Source organism: Berghia stephanieae, chromosome 1 (assembly GCF_034508935.2).
Source record: "Berghia stephanieae isolate SIO BIC M18660-M18661 chromosome 1, UCSD_Bste_1.3, whole genome shotgun sequence".
NCBI classification, from domain to species: domain Eukaryota; kingdom Metazoa; phylum Mollusca; class Gastropoda; order Nudibranchia; family Aeolidiidae; genus Berghia; species Berghia stephanieae.
In genome coordinates, this window is record NC_088360.1 from 25,470,288 (window position 1) to 25,477,787 (window position 7,500).

General features: G+C 38.8%; 2 protein-coding genes across 4 annotated transcripts in view; one reads left to right on the plus strand and one right to left on the minus strand.

Moving 5' to 3' along the window:
- LOC144970972 (UDP-N-acetylglucosamine transporter-like) overlaps positions 1–7,500 on the minus strand; it is a 140,666-nt gene that overhangs the window by 67,345 nt on the left and 65,821 nt on the right. The gene's annotated exons all lie outside the window — the stretch shown is intronic.
- LOC144970948 (serine/threonine-protein kinase PLK1-like) overlaps positions 1–7,500 on the plus strand; it is a 214,915-nt gene that overhangs the window by 693 nt on the left and 206,722 nt on the right. The gene's annotated exons all lie outside the window — the stretch shown is intronic.

Sequence of the window (7,500 nt, forward strand, 5' to 3'; positions counted from 1 at the left end):
TTCATCTATTGGTTTCTTTCCAAAAGTTGCTGTTTGAACTGTCTCTTCTTGTTTGTTATGACTGGTGGTGTTTTATTTATTTTTGAATTTTAAATAATAAATTCTGTACTAGAATCTAGTAATCCTAGGCCTAAGCCTAAGTCACTGATTTAATCATCGGGTCTTCTCAAATGCAATAATGCAATCAAACTTATCCAGTAACATATAATATATCTCTTCATCTGTCTTAAACTTATTCTTCTATGTACTATGTGTCTGACTATAAATTAGTATTGTCTTGTAGCCTGACACAAATAATCGCATTGTAAAATTGTATGATTAATTATCATGTTTTGTCGTGTTTTTTTATGGAACCTTTTTTTTTGTTCTCAATGATCATTCTTTCACCAACCCCCTCCCCCCCCCTCTCTCTCTCTTTCTCCCTCTCTCTCTCTCTCTCTCCCTCTCTCTCTCTCTCTCTGAGTGTGTGTGTATGTACTATGTTTTACTCAGGCTTCTCTTTTTTTAAAAAAATTATTCATTTATTTCTATTCAATACTTATACTTATACAACCCATAACTTCAGACAGCTTGTTCAATTTCAATTCAAAATTGCTTTATAGGTATTTCATTTAAAGAATTTAAAAGTTTGTATGTTTTTACCATGATGGCTATAATCAAATCATACCCATCTACATTTCATAACTATGGGTGGTTGAAATCACTGTTTTAGTGGCGAGTTTGGTGCCGATGACTGTTGATCCAGCTGAAGTCGTTAGTAATTAGTAGTACACGAGAGACATCTTGCTTGAAGAGATTCATGATGTCCATCATAAATGACCATAAGGCATTTGGTTGGTTCGAACTTGTTTTATTTACAACTTGCTAGTTTCTTTCAAACCTCACAATGATGGACATCTAAAGAATAATGAAGATATTACATACATGATAAATAATCTTCTAATCGCTGTACTGAAAACTTAAAGTCAAATTTAAATAATTCCCTTGACACAGCCTGACAGTCATAAACTCCAATCTTAATCTGACTTATTTTTACTAAGTGAGGCCGTCAGATGAACTAGACAAAAAAAAAAGAAAATCAGATTGGACTCAAGACTGAATTTTAGTTATGGTAATTTAGTAATAATTTAGGATTTGTAAATAAATTAATTGTATAAGTTCCTAATTTATATTTATATAGTTCAGATTTGTCTTTCGGTTTCCAGCATCTGGTTTTACCCTGACCTATGCGACCACACTCCCTCAATCTGGCTGGTTATATGATGAGTTGAATTAGATTAGGAAAACCAGAATAAAAAACTTCAATCTTGTTGACGGTTAAGAAACAAAACTCTCTTCTCGATGAAGGCATCTATTTTTACCCAAACTTTATGCGATTTATAAACTTCAATTTTAAGCAATGACGTTCACTCCCGATATATAATACTATTCTGAGACAATTAGTCACATATTGCCTGTTTGAACACTAATTCCAAACTGCCCACATACTATTTAAAACCACCACAGACTTCATTATACTTCATAGAAAATCAATGTGCACGGGACCAGAATTCATCGGCGGCGGCTGGCCAGGCTTAATCCTATAGTAACAGAGGGATTATCCCTAATCCTTCCTATGCACCAATGGATTTGCTAACCAAAATCCAGTATTGGTCCATTCTTCTGCAAAACATTTATTATTTGTGCCCTATTGCATCAAAATGGTATTTATGTCAGTGTGAAATGGTTGCCTAAACAGAGTGAATATTATAACTCGAGTCAAAGTCAAAGTGATACTAAGCTGCCAAAAGCTGTGGACTGTAAACGTAATAAACAAAAATGTATAACAGCTTGGAATTTTGTTCATTTTTGAAGCTATTATTATCAATTTTTTAAATTACTGAGTATAATATTATAACATTATAGATGTCAAGAGAAATAACAAATTTTAGTTTTTCGCTTTTAGACTTCAATTTTAAGTATTTAAACCACCCCAAAATACTACCGTTTTGAGGCAGTGGGTCACATTTAAAAAGAAATATTTCCAGATCAATTGAAATTACTCCTTTTTTTTTTTAAATCCCAAAAAATGGAGTTTGATTTTACACTTATGAAATGATATCTTACTGTTTTCACCAAGACAGTGATATGACGTGTCATAGTTTTACTTGTCTGCCATTGGGTCATTGGGAACCATATGTCTGTGATACCAGCACAGCGCCCTTGTGTACAAGCGCTCTTTCAGTATGTCTTGCTCAAGGACACAACGTTGAGGTCAGAACCATTTTTAAATTTTGGCTTTGGACTTTTGGGGCAGTGTCAGTGCCCTTGGGAAAGGCACTTTACACATATATTTAATCTGATCGATTGGAGGGTGAATGAGGACCTGACTATAGGTAGCGATGGATGTTGTAAGAGTGTAAGTACAAAGGATGCCCCTGAGAGGTGACTTTTGCTTTAAGAAATGAAAATTTGGTGCCTTTTGGCATGGGATTTGAGAATGGTAACAGTAAAGAGGCTATGTAGAATATATAAATGTCCATACTTTTTAAAGTATTATTTGTTTGTGTGTCGCTTGACCATGAATGCACTTCATACTTTAAATGGAATCTATCACTGTCGAGGTCGAAGTTATGTGCTCATCTGTGTTGTGACCGAAAAGATAAGGCTTTTATTGCTTGGATGAATGTGGTGCAGAATGGATGGGTGGAGAGTCGTGGGTTAGAGGGATCTTTTGCTCTGAATGGGTGGTAACAGGGATATTTAAGAAATGTGTTAAATTTGATGTTGAAAATGTTTATAGAAGGGTATTTAACACTGGGTTCAATCCACCTCATACTATTTGTTTTCTATTTCCACAACCATTGGGACATAGAAATCACATTTCCATTGGCAGCGCCCTTCAATACTGGTGCTCTAACATTAGCAGTATGCCTTACCCAAAGACAAAGTGTTGGGGTTAGAGTTATTTGATTTATAAAGGCCCAGAAGTTGTGTCCCTGGCCAAGGCACTTTACGCATATTACATCATTCAAGTTCCTGGTTCTCAGCAATGATTGATATTATTGTAAGGATACAAGTACAAGAGTGTGCCTGGCAGGTAACTTATTTTGTAGTAAATATTATGGAACTTGTGGGTCCCACTATCTCAGTTGTTAGAGCATTTGCTTCACTAGCAAAGGTACCAAGATTGATCCCACTTGAAGTCGAGATTAATGTCTGACCCTCCTGCCCACATAGCAGTGATTTTGTTGTTGGACTTGTAAGACTTTTTTGGTGGAAAGTACTTTGCGATAGACTTGCGTCCTATCAAAAAGATAGCAAACAATTGATATTTTGTCAGTTTCAGGCTATAGAAAGCGGGATAAATCCCAGCTCCTTGTTGATTTTGGTTCTGAAGAACTACTGCAATGATACTTTTGCCTGCTTGGGGGTATATTCATGTAATGTGAATCGCTGTGATCCTGACAAAAGCCAGGAAATGAGCTGTGTAGCATTAAATTTGATTTTGTAGGTCCTGTGATGACTTAATTTTCGTAGGAGTAGTTTGATACAAAGTGAATTTCTTTGTATTATGCTGTCTTGTCAGTTTTAACCACGTCTTTGGTGTGACCTTTGTAGTGTATTGTAGATTGCTAATGATAATTTGTTAAGTAGAAAACGTCAACAATAGTCAGCCATTTTGGAATCGAAGTGATTCTTTTTATTCTTGAAATAACGTAATCGAATACTGCTATTTGGGTACTCAGGTATCCCACAATCTCCCCTTAAAAAAAATTAGATGATTAAAAAAAAAAATGAGCTATTATACTTTCGCTCGTTTTGGTTTACATAACGGTTCATTCATTCTTACATTTGTTTTATACAGCTTAAATGATTAATTAAGAGTTAATGAGAAAGAAAAAAAAAGAAAAATTATCTCATATATCAATGATGAGTAAGAAAAAGTGTTTCTTCTGTGTAGAACTAAACTAGTTGAAGTGGTCAACAGTTCATAATGATAAAAGAAAACACAGTAATGGACTCTAATAGTCTTAACTAGTGTCAACTTCATGCGGCTGTGTAGATGCAAAGTGTTTTTGTGTTTGTGGTCGTAACGTCACGAATATTTCTTCCAATATTATAGTCAAGCTTAAGGCTTATAAATGGCCATGCCTACAGTGTGAATTTGTTAGGTTTTCTCACGTTGCGACCACTTCTCGTAGTGTAAGGTGCACTTGTAGTGTTGTGATTGTTTTGAGATTGCGTTCTCTGTGACATGTTGTCAGAGAGAGTTAGAGAATTTGGGAATTCTCTATGTGGTGAGGGCGGGACCTCGACCTGTGACCGCGTAGAATTTGGATCTCGGTCATTCGCTGGGGTTGTTTGAACCATGGTTGGTATCTCTGTCGTTCTGAAGTTTGGGACGATGTCCAATAGTGGTGCTGGTGCTGGTTTGCTTGTGATTGCAGGGGTGTTTGTGTGAACAATTTGGTCGGAGTGTCGTCTCCATATGGCTCCGGGAGCTGTTTTGACTTCAAAGGTGCGTGTTCCCGTTTGGGCATGTATTACGCCGTGTTGCCATCGTTGGTGTCCGCGGTAGTCTCGGACCAGGACGTTGTCTCCGTTGTCGAAGTTCCTGGTGTTGGCAGAAGAGTGAGTACGAAGCTGACGGTCTTGACATGAAGATACTCTTGTATGAATGCTTGGTCGAATGATGTCTAGGTGAGTTCGCAGATGTCTGCCAAACATAAGTGATGCTGGGCTCTCGTTTGTTGTGGTGTGCGGTGCATTCCTATAAGCAAACAGGAATCTTGCCAGTTTTGTATGGATGGTACCCTTCTCATCTTTTGAAGCTTTCATTGCTTGTTTGAAAGTTTGGACCATTCGCTCAGCCAGCCCGTTGGTTGCTGGGTGGTAGGGTGTGCTAAGGGTGTGCTTGATTCCATTGACCTTTGTGAAGGATTTGAATTCATGGGATGTGAACTGCACACCGTTGTCAGATACGAGCTGTTCAGGTAAACCAAATCTTGCAAAAAGATTGCTCAATATATTGATTGTTGAAATGGATGTGGCATTGGATGTCGGTATTATTTCGGCCCATTTGGAATGGGCGTCGACGACCACTAGAAACATTAATCCCATGAATGGTCCCGCGAAGTCTATTTGAATTCTTTGCCATGGCTTGTCAGGCCAGTGCCATGGGTGAAGAGGAGCTTTCGGTGGATCAGGTTGAACTGAAGCACAACCAGGGGCACCCTTTTGTAGTTGCCTCGATTTGTTTGTCAATAGCAGGCCACCAGAAGTATCCCTAGCCAAGTTTTTCATTTTGACTATACCAATGTGTCCTTCATGAAGAACACTTAAGATTTTTGCATGCAGTTTTTGTGGAGGGATGAGTCTGTATCCCCAAAAGAGACAGTTTTGTTGCACTGACAGTTCGTTTTGTTTGTTGAAGTAAGGTTTCAGTTCTTCGTTGACTGTGTTTGGCCATCTGTCAGTTTGGACGTAATGTATGACTTGTGACAGTGTTTTGTCGTGGCGTGATTCTTTGGCAACGTTTGCTGCGTTGACTGGTAAGGACTCTATTACTTCTGTATAGAATAGTTCATCTGCTGAATCGGCCTCTTGACTTGAGTTTGTGGTGGGTAAAGGCAATCGTGAAAATCCGTCTGCATTAGCGTTTGACTTGGAGTTCCTGTATTCGATTGAGTAGTCGAAGGCTGAAAGGAAAATTGCATATCTCTGTTGTCTGGCTGCAGACATTGCAGGGACTGGTTTTGTGGGCGAGAAGATGTATTTGAGTGGCTGATGGTCAGTGATTAGTGTAAAGTGCCTGCCACATACATAATTGAAGAACTTTTTAACACCCCATGTGATAGCTAGGGCTTCTCTGTCTAGTTGGGAGTAATTCTGTTCTGCCTTATTGAGGGTTCTTGAGGCGTATGCAATAGGTCTTTCGTCGCCTTCTGGTGTGATGTGCGAGAGAACGCAGCCGATGCCGTATGGTGAAGCGTCACAGGCGAGTCGCAATGGTCGATCGGGGTCGTAGCGCATGAGGACTTTGTCCGAAGCGATCATTGTTTTTATTTGAATGAAAGCGTGATCAGCTTCAGTTGACCATTCAAATTTTGTGTTATCCTGTAGAAGATTGTACAGTGGCTTCGCAATTTGAGCTACATTTTCCAGCCACTTGTGGTAATAATTTACAAGCCCGAGGAATGATCTGAGTTGTGTTTTGTTTGTTGGCTGTGGTGCGTCGATGATGGCCTTGACCTTGTTTTCGGTTTTGTGCAAGCCATTTTTGGTTATTTTGACACCGCAAAAGATAACTTCGTCTTGGAAGAATTGGCATTTTTCAAGATTGACCTTCAGTCCATACTCTTGAAGTCTAGCTAGGACTAGTAGCAGATTTTGCCAGTGTTCATCGTTTGTTTTCCCTGTGACTATCATGTCATCTTGGTTGCATTGAACTCCGGGTGTTCCCTGGAGGATTGTGTCTATTGTCTTTTGCCAAATTGCTGGTGACGAAGAAATACCAAACGCTAAACGGTTGAAGGAATACAGTCCTTTTGACGTGTTGATTGTTGTTACTTTTTGTGACGCACTGTCTAAAGGGAGCTGAAGGTATGCTTGTCTCAGATCAATTTTAGAGAATGTTTGACCTTGTTCCAAAGTAGCTAACATGTCTTCCATTTTTGGCATTGTGTATTGCTCTGTGTTAAGTGCTGGGTTGACTGTTACCTTGAAGTCACCACATATTCTCACTGTTCCATTGCTTTTCAATACGGGTACGATGGGTGTGGCCCAATCCGAGGTTGCAATTTTTGTGATTATCCCTTGTTCTTCTAAGTTGTCTAGTTCTTTCTCAACTTTTTGTTTTAAGGCGTACGGCACTGGTCTGGCTTTGTGGAATTTGGGAACGGCTCCCTCTTTTAGATGAAGTGTTGCCTCTATTCCTTTTATTTTTCCAATTCCATCTGAAAATATATCTTGAAACTGAGCTTTCAATTTTTCTGTATTGAATCTATCTTTAGGTGTCGTCATCTGATGTATGCTCTGCCAGTTCAGTTTTATAGCGGCCAACCAGTTTCTTCCCAAAATAGGATTGCTGCCTTTGTCAAGTATAAGGAGTGGAAGTATTTTCTTCTGATTGTTGAGTTCTACATGAACTGAAATTTTTCCCAGTGGAATAATGGTTTCACCTGTGTATGTTTTCAGACGAACAGCTGTCTTTTCCAAATTTGGGAAGGTTTTGAATGTTTTTGTGAAGTCCCTCTTCGTCATCACTGAAACAGCAGATCCTGTGTCAACTTCCATTTTTGTAGGAATATTATTGATTTGCAAGTCTACCTTTATTTTTGGTGTGTTTCCTTCCATGTGAAACATTTCCAGTGTAAAATTATCTTCGGAAACATTGTCTTCATCTAACTCGTGAACTTGTCGGGATTGTGAGGTTCTGTCTCCTCCTCTCCTCTGTTGTTGGCTGCCCTTCCTGGCCTGACACACTCTCTGAATGTGTCCTTGTTTGTTGCATGACTT